Source organism: Tupaia chinensis, unplaced genomic scaffold, assembly GCF_000334495.1.
Source record: "Tupaia chinensis unplaced genomic scaffold, TupChi_1.0 Scaffold143624_1, whole genome shotgun sequence".
Lineage (NCBI taxonomy): Eukaryota > Metazoa > Chordata > Mammalia > Scandentia > Tupaiidae > Tupaia > Tupaia belangeri.
Genome location: NW_006203472.1, coordinates 1,438,946 through 1,447,496, shown reverse-complemented (window position 1 = coordinate 1,447,496; position 8,551 = coordinate 1,438,946). Strand labels below are relative to the sequence as shown.

At 40.8% G+C, this 8,551-nt stretch overlaps 1 pseudogene; it reads right to left on the bottom strand.

Annotated features, from left to right (window-relative positions):
* Positions 1-5,577: 5,577 nt before the first annotated feature.
* Positions 5,578-8,551, bottom strand: part of LOC106733371 (histone H3.3-like) — a 3,610-nt pseudogene continuing 636 nt past the window's right edge.

The following is an 8,551-nucleotide window of genomic DNA, read 5'->3' as shown; positions in this document are numbered from 1 at the left end:
GATACCCAGTTTTTCCAGCACCATTTGCTAAAGAGGTTTTCCTTTTCCTACTGGATTAACTGGTACCCTTTGCCAAAGATCAGTTGGCTCTATGTTTGGGGGTTTATTTCTGGGGTCTCTACTCTGTTCCATTGGTCCTCATGTCTGTTATTGTGCCAATACCATGCTGTATTGATTATCACAGCTTTGTAATATACATTTGGAGGTCGGAAAGTGAGATACCACCCCACTCTTCTTGCACAGGATGGCTTTGGCAATACAGGGTCTTTTATGATTCCATACAAATTCTTTGATTGTCTCATGCTGTGAAGAATGTCTCTTTTAATGTTATCAGGGTTGCACTAAACATGTAGATTAATTTGGGTAGGATTGCCATTTTGATTATATTAATTCTGCCAATCCAGGAACATGGGATGTCCTTCCACTTTTTTGTGTCCTTTTTGACTTCCTTTTTAAGGTTTTCATATTTTCCTTATAGAAGACTTTGACATCCTTGGTTAGTTTTATTCCTAGGTATCTTATACTTCTTGTGGCTATGGTAAACAGGATTACTTTCTTCAGTTTTGTCTCTGTCTACTTGTTGTGTACAGAAATGCCATAGATTTTTGTAAGTAACTTTTGTATCCTGACACTTTACTGTATGCCTTTATTACTTCAAGAAGTTTTCTCGTGGATACTATTAGGTCTTCTATGTATATGTCATCTGCAAATAGAGATAATTTCAGCTCTTCTTTCCCTGTTGGAATGCCTTTTATTTCCTTCTCTTGTCTGATCGCATTGGCTAGAACTTCCAGTACTATATTGAATAGAAGCAGAGAAAGTGGGCAGCCTTGTCTTGTACCAGTTTTTAGTGGAAAGGCTTTCAGCTTTTCTCCATTCGGCATAATGTTAGCTATAGGTTTTTAATAGATGGTCTTTATTATGCTGAGAAACAATCCTTCAATGGTAATTTTCTTGAGAGTCTTAATCATAAAGGAATGTTGTATTTTGTCAAATGCTTTTTCCACATAAATTGAGGTGATAATGTGGGTTTTATCTTTCTTTCTGTTAATATGGTGTATTACATTTATGTTTTTGCATATGTTGAACCATCCTTGCATCCCTGGAATAAAGCCTACTAGTCATGATAAATAAACTTTTTTATATGCTGTTGAATATGATTAGCAAGTATCTTGTTGAGAATTTTTGCATCTATGTTAATCAAAGATATAGGTCTGTAGTTTTCCATTTTTGTTGTATCTTTATCCATTTTGGGAATGAGGAGGCTCCATAGAATGAATTTGAAGGATTCCTTCCTTTTAGATCTCTAGAAACAATATGAGTAGAATGGGGGTTACCACTTCTTTAAAGGTTTTGTAAAATTCAGCAGTGAAGCCATCAGGACCTGAACTTTTCTTTGTTGGGAGGTTATTTATTTCTGATTCAATCTCAATGTTTGTTATATGGGTTTATTCAGGTTTTCTATGTCCTCCTATGTCAATCTTTGTAGATTATATGTGTCCAGGAATTTGTCCATGTCATCCAGGTTTTCTTCTTTGTTGGTATATAGTCGCTCATAGTATCCTCTAATGATGTTTTGTATTTTTGTATTTTTATTATGTTTGTTGTAATGTTGCCTGATTCATTGCTAACTTGAAGTATCTTGTTCTTTTCTCTCTTCTTCTTAATTAGTCTAGCTAATGGTGTGTCAATCTTGCTTATCTTTTCAAAGAACCAGCTTTTTCTTTCATTTATTTTCTGTATGGTTCCTTATTTTCTATTTCATTTATTTCTGCTCGAATCTTTTTATTTCCTTTCTCCTGGAGTTTTTTGGATTTATCTGTTGTTGTTTTTATCTTTTATCTCCTGAGACATGATGTTAGGCTGTCCTTTTCCCACCTTTCCATCTTTTTCTTGTGTGCACTAATTGCTATGAACTCTCCTCTTATGACTGCTTTTGCTGTGTCCCATAAATTATGGAAACTTGTGTACTCATTATCATTTGTTTCCATGAATCTTTTGATTTCAGTCTTGATCTCTTCAGTAATCATGAAATCATTCAGAAGTAGGTTATTTAGTTTCCATGTATTTGTGTATTTTCAGGGGATTTTCCTGAGATTAATATCAAGTTTAATTCCATAACAGTTGGAGAAGATCCTGAATATAGTTTCTATGTCTTTGAATCTATAAATGCTGGCTTTGTGCCCTATCATGTGGACAGGCTTTGAGAAAGTACCATGTGGGGCTGAGAAATATTTTGTGTTTTTTGGGTGGAAATTCTATAGATGTCTAACAAGTCCATCTGATTTATGGTGTCGTTTAGGTCCAGAATCTCCTTGCTTATTTGTTGTCTCATTGACCTGTCTAAAGGACAGGAGTGTTGAGATCTCCAATAATTATTATGTTACAGTCCATCTCTCTTTTTAGATCTAGCAGTCTTTCCTTTATATATTTGGGTGCTTCTGAGATCAGTGTGTGTAGATATTTATAAACATCATATCTTCTTGGTGAATTAGTCCTTTTACTACTATATAATGCCCTTCTTTGTCTCTTCTTATCATTTTTTTGTCTTAAACCTATTTTGCCCGAAATCAGTATAGTGACTCTTTTTTGGTTTCCATTTTCATGAAATACCTTTTTCCAGCCCTTCACTTTTAGTCTATAAATGTCTTTATTCATGAGATGGGTTTCTTGTAGGTAGCAGATGGAGGGTTTCTGATTTTTAATCCATTCTGCCAGTCTGTGTCTCTTGATCAGAGAATTTATTCCATTTACATTCAACGCTATTATCAGTATTTCCAGACTTGTCCCTACCATTAAGTTGGCCATATACTCAGTTGTTATTATTCTCTAATTTTTGTCTGTCTATCTTTAGTTTTCTTGGTATAGTACTCCTTTCAGAATTTCTTGAAGAGTTGGTCTAGAGTTGGTAAATTTTTTCAGGCTTTGTTTATCCAAGAGCGTTTTTCATTTCTTTTACCATATGAAGGATAATCTTTCTGGGTAAGGTATTCTTGGTTGAAATTGTTTTTCATTTAACAATTTGAATATATTTCCCCATTCTTTCTTTGCTTGCATCATATCTGATGAGAGGTCCTGTATTAGCCTTCTGGAATAGCCTTTGTAAGTGATTTGTCATTTCTCTCTTGCCAACCTTAGTATCTTGTCTTTGTGATTTTGGACAATCTAGCTATAATGTGCCGTGGAGAGGATCTTCTTAGATTGAGTCTACTTGAGGTTCTTTGTCTTTCTTGGGTCTAGATGCCTCTCTAGACTTTGAAAGTTTTCTTCAAGAATTTCATGAAATAGATTATCAATGCCCTTATTAGTTTCTTCACCTTCTGGTATACCAGTTATTTGGATGTTTGGGCATCTCATGGTATCTAATATTTCTCATATAGTATCCTCAGTTTTCTTGGCTGTTTTCTCGGTATTTTTTATAATTTTTCCTAGGTCATTGGTTTTGTCTTCTACTTCCAAGATTTGATCTTCTGCATTGTCTAGCCTGTTTTTAATGCTTTCAAGGGAGGTTTTGATTTCCTGTATTACAGCCTTCATAGCTAACAGTTCTGATTTTTTTTTTTTTTTTGCTATAGGGCGCGTGCGCTCGCCAGACAGAGAGAGACAGAGAGACAGAAAGCAGGAAATCACCCCCCAGAGGGGATGGCCACGCTGCAATCCCTTCTCCTCCATTCTCCTCTTGAGATCTTAGGCACACACGCACACGCGCCCGGCATAAGTTTAAGCTACCGGGTCCGGGACTTGAACCGTGGTCGACTATGTGGGAGTGCAGCAACATAGCCATTACGCTAACTGCTGGTCCCTGATATTTTTTAATGGTGTCCAACTCTTCTTTCATATTGTGGAAAGACTTCTTCATCTCTTGGAGCTCAATGTCTTGCATCTCATAGAATTTCACTACTATGAATGCTCTAAATTCTTTTTCTGACATTTCAGTAATATCCTCTAATATTTCCCTGAATGGGGATGAATTAGAGTGGTCCATTGTGGGTGGCTGATTCTCTCATCCTTGAGGTTCTTTTCCTATTTTTGGTCATTGGTAATGTATTCACTTTTGGTTAATTTGCTGGAGAAGGATTCTGTAAGTGTGAGCATGTGTGTTTCCCTAACTGTGTAATAATTCAGTGCTATTTTCTCCCCTCCACTGTGTCCTGCAGTGTGGGGATCACAAGAGGAGTGTTAAAATTGGATTTATGAAGGAGAGTTTCCCTCTTTTTACAACCAGTACAGTGAGGTACAAAGAATTTTCTGGAACTCCCAGTGTTCAGATGTGTAGTTATGTACCTAGGCTTCTCTAGGCAGTGGGTAAGGGTGCAGTAATAAAATAGGAAAGTAAGGAAAAAGAAAAGAGAGTAGAAAACAGCAACAGGAAGAAGAAACTATACAAGGAGGAAGAAAAAGAAAGCAGACATGGGAAGAAAAAGTAAAGAAATAGGAAGACAAAGAAGGAAAGGACTAGGACAAAAAAATACATCACAGAAAACAAAAAAGGGTTAAAAACTGAAAACTGCAAGGTGCACAACCACGCGGATGTGCAGGACTGCAATGGACCGGCCTGATGGATCCTGACCTGGGTGAAAGGAAGAGAAAGAAATTAGCAAGTTAAAAGCACAAGGAAGGGGACAGAAAAGCTGCATTATTATTTTTTTTTTTCTTGAAGAAGAGAAAAATAAGTTGGAGGGACAGAAAAGAGCAAGAGGGAAATGCAGTTCTTTTCCTACCTGGCTAGCCCTGGGTTCTGTGGCGGGGGTGGAGTGGGGTACTGATCTAGCTGGGGGAGCTTCACCGCTGAGAGCTGGACCCAGAAGGTGCAGGACAGCAGACATGGACCTGTCTGATGGATCCCGACCTGGCTACCATGGGTTCTGGGGAGGGGGTGTTACTGGCCTAGCTGGGGGAGCTTACCACTGTGAAGCTGGACCCAGAAGGTGCAGGACAGCAGACGATAAGGATGGTATTCTAATCTCAGTTTAAATATTTATTGGCGCATCTCCTGCTCAGAACATTCAGTTGACCGTTTTGGCTTCTTTTTCTTTCTTTCTTTTTTTAATCCAATTGGCATGGAAAATTTTTTTTAAAAAAGGAAAATTTTGTATGACAGAAAACAATATTCCCAGTAAAATTCCCCCCTTTTTTTTTTAGTTTAATGTATTTTAATAGCAAACTTACAGGAACAGCACAGAAGGCAGACAACATTAAAAACATGTACTTGCATGTAGGACAACTCAGAAAAGTATAGTGAGTGAATGGAGTCTACTGTATAATAAAAATGCTGCAAACTTAGTTGCCGTCAATAAGAAATTTACTTGCTTTTAAAAAATCCAAATGCTGGCATTGTCCAGAAAATTTTAACAGATTTATTTACAATCGTTATCAAGTTGAACTGCTGAAACTTGTTCACCGAAACATTTTGACTTGCATTAATGCTTTACATCCCCGCATTTATATTAAAAATCCACACACAAATGAAAATGAAAAAACTGTCAATACGCGATTTCTGCCCCCTATTTTCCATTCGCAATCATATACTTAGGTACCTTTTGACCCCATGGGGGGTGGAAAATCTATCTTTCAGAACTACCAATAACAGGAAGAAGAGAAAAAAAAATGTTTTTTTCTTTTTTTGAGAATGAAATGTTTCCCATCATAGTGGACTCTTAAGCACGTTCTCCACGTATGCGGCGTGCTAGCTGGATGTCTTTTGGCATAATTGTTACAAGTTTGGCATGGATAGCACACAGGTTGGTATCTTCAAAAAGGCCAACCAAGTAGGCCTCAGTTGGCTCCTGCAAAGCACCAATAGCTGCGCTCTGGAAGCGCAGATCTGTTTTGAAATCCTGAGCAATTTCTCGCAGCAGACGCTGGAAAGGAAGTTTGTGAATCGGAAGTTCAGTGGACTTCTGGTAACGTCTCATTTCAGAGTGCCACAGTACCGGCCCTGTAACGATGAGGTTTCTTCACCCCTCCAGTAGAGGGCGCACTCTTGCGAGCAGCTTTTGTAGCCAGTTGCTTCCTGGGTACTTTACCACCGGGGGACTTGCAGGCTGTCTGCTTTGTAGTGAAAGGTTTTTGCCGGCAACTCGCTGAACCTTCTTGTCCAGGGAGTGTTACGGCAACGGCGACCCCAATCAACCACAAAAGTCGGTCCTTGATGTAAAATACAAGAGGCTTTATTGTTAGCGTGCTCGAACTCCACTCTCAGTCATGCAAGACATGAGAACGAGTGAAGTCCTGAAAATAGGAGTATTCAGGTTATATAGACATGAGTCCATGGGGTGAGGGGAGGAAGCAAGATAAGGGGTTTCAAGGGTAATCTTATGTCGACCATTTGGTCAGGCTTTCGGGACTAGCAGAAGGGAGGAATTTTACAATACAAGGGTCCAGGCTTCCAGCAAAGTGCGAAACTAGCTTGCCAGACTAGCTTGCAAATGGCTCCGGGCTCCCTGCAAGGTGTTATGCTAACTTGCAAATGGCTCTGGGCTTTCTGCAAGGTGTTAACAAATTACCCCGGGTTTCCACAACTACAGAAGCAAAAGAGGCAAAGGTTAGACTTTATTTTATTCTTACATTCCCCCATTTTGCATTTTTGGTGAGGAGTTTTAATCATAAAACTTATGTACTCATAAGAGTATCGGGAGAAGTTTTTGACTGTTGTAAGGTTTGATATTGTTGTCGGAGTACAAGTACCTGGACTGCGCTTATTCGTTCTCGGATGAAAGCTACTAAGCAGTTTAGAATGCAGGGCCCTAAGGTTAGGATGAGGAGGAGTATAATTAGGGGACCGAGCAAGGTAGAGACAAGGGTGGTGAGCCAGGGGGAGCGGTTAAACCAACTTTCGAACCAGCCCTGTTGGGTTTCTCAGTCTCGACGACGTCGGCTGTCCAGTCTCTCTCGAAGCTTAGCCATGGAATCTAGTACAACACCAGAATGATCGGTATAGAAGCAACATTGTTCATTTAGGGCAGCACACAGTTCCCCCTCTTTTAAGAATAGAAGATTAAGTCCCCGTCAGTTTTGCAAGACGACTTCGGACAGGGACGTTAGGGATTTTTGGAGTTTAGTTATAGAATTTTCTATGGCCTGGAGATCTTCATCTATGGCCACCTGGAGGCTGTCTAGGTATTGAGGAGTTTGAATGAGTGCCGCTGCCCCGGTCCCGATGCCCGCGGTGACTCTAAGACCTAGTAACACTGCTCGAGTTAGAGACTGGTTCTCTCTTTTGTCTGATATGTGTATGGCTAAATTGGTTTTCAAAAGTATCAGAGTCATAATATAGGACTCGAGGGAGGACCTGTACAAGTACACAGTAATCAGAGTTAGGGTTAAACACTGAAGAGGAGACGCAGGGTGTCAGACCAGTGTTACATGCCCACCAAATGCCAGGAGGGGGAACAAGGTAAGTATCAGCGAGATAAATGGTTGAGATAGTTTTATGGCATAAATGTTGGCGGTTAGAGGGCACTTTGCCAAGGCAGGTGCCCTGTCCGGAGACCACTGCGAGGGTAAGCGTGGAGTTTTACCCGCAGGAGTGGGAGGAGGGGGAAACGGTATAGTTTTCTGAGAAGGCTATGCTATGCCTTCATAGTAAGGAGGGCTCGAGGCTAAACATAGCCAACAGGACTTAGTAAGGCCGGGACTAGAGGAGTTGAGGGCAGAGAAGGCTCCCTGTACTAGATTGAAAAGCCTTTGGCCAGTGCTTGGTGAGTTTCAGGCCTCTTGAGGGGGCTGGGGGGTATTGGTCAGGCGAGGCCAGGTTGGGAGTGGGCGCGGTGTTTGTGGGACTCCTTGTTCAACCAGGACAACGTTAGAGCCTATTGGTTTGGCCGGCAGGGGTTGGATCCGCAATTTAATGGTAAAGGCGAATCCCGGGTCATCACCTTTTATATATAGGCGAAACCCCCATATTCTGCCCTTTGTCCAGTCCCGGAGGGCCCTTCCGGGGGGTAAATGATATTTTTAAGGGGTTACACCAGTGGGACTTACAAAGACTGCTGGGGGTCTGATTAAATGAGACAGTGATGGCATCCCAAGAGGATGAAGGTTTCCAGTAAACATTTTTTGTAGTTTCGCATCTCCAAGCTTTGCAGAAGAACTGCTGTAGGCCCCCACATTCTCTAACCCTAGCCCGTGACCTCCCAGGAATTACTAAGAAAGAATGGGTCACTTGTCTTTTTTTTAGGTCTACAGTCCTTTCAGTGGCCCACGAGTATTGCTGATGTCCTGTGGCCCCTATGACCCAGGATTTTTTTTTAGATAGTGACCCCGATGGCGCAAGTAGTACTGAGTGCTGGGTTCTTGTGTTGACTAGAAAATCAATTGGTTTTTCCTCTACCTTCAGAGTTACCCTAGGCTCGGGGAGGGGCTCCGAGCCCTGTCCCCCTAGTCTGAGTCTCTTTGTAGGGCAAGCACTTTAGCCGGTAGGCTCGGTTGGGCCTTTTGTTTTGTTGCCCTTTTGGGGCAACCCTTTGCCCAGTGTCCTCTTTCTTTACAATAGGCACATTGGTCTTTTTTTAGCGGGGTACGGTCAGGTTTACGTCTTGGCTCTCTTTCC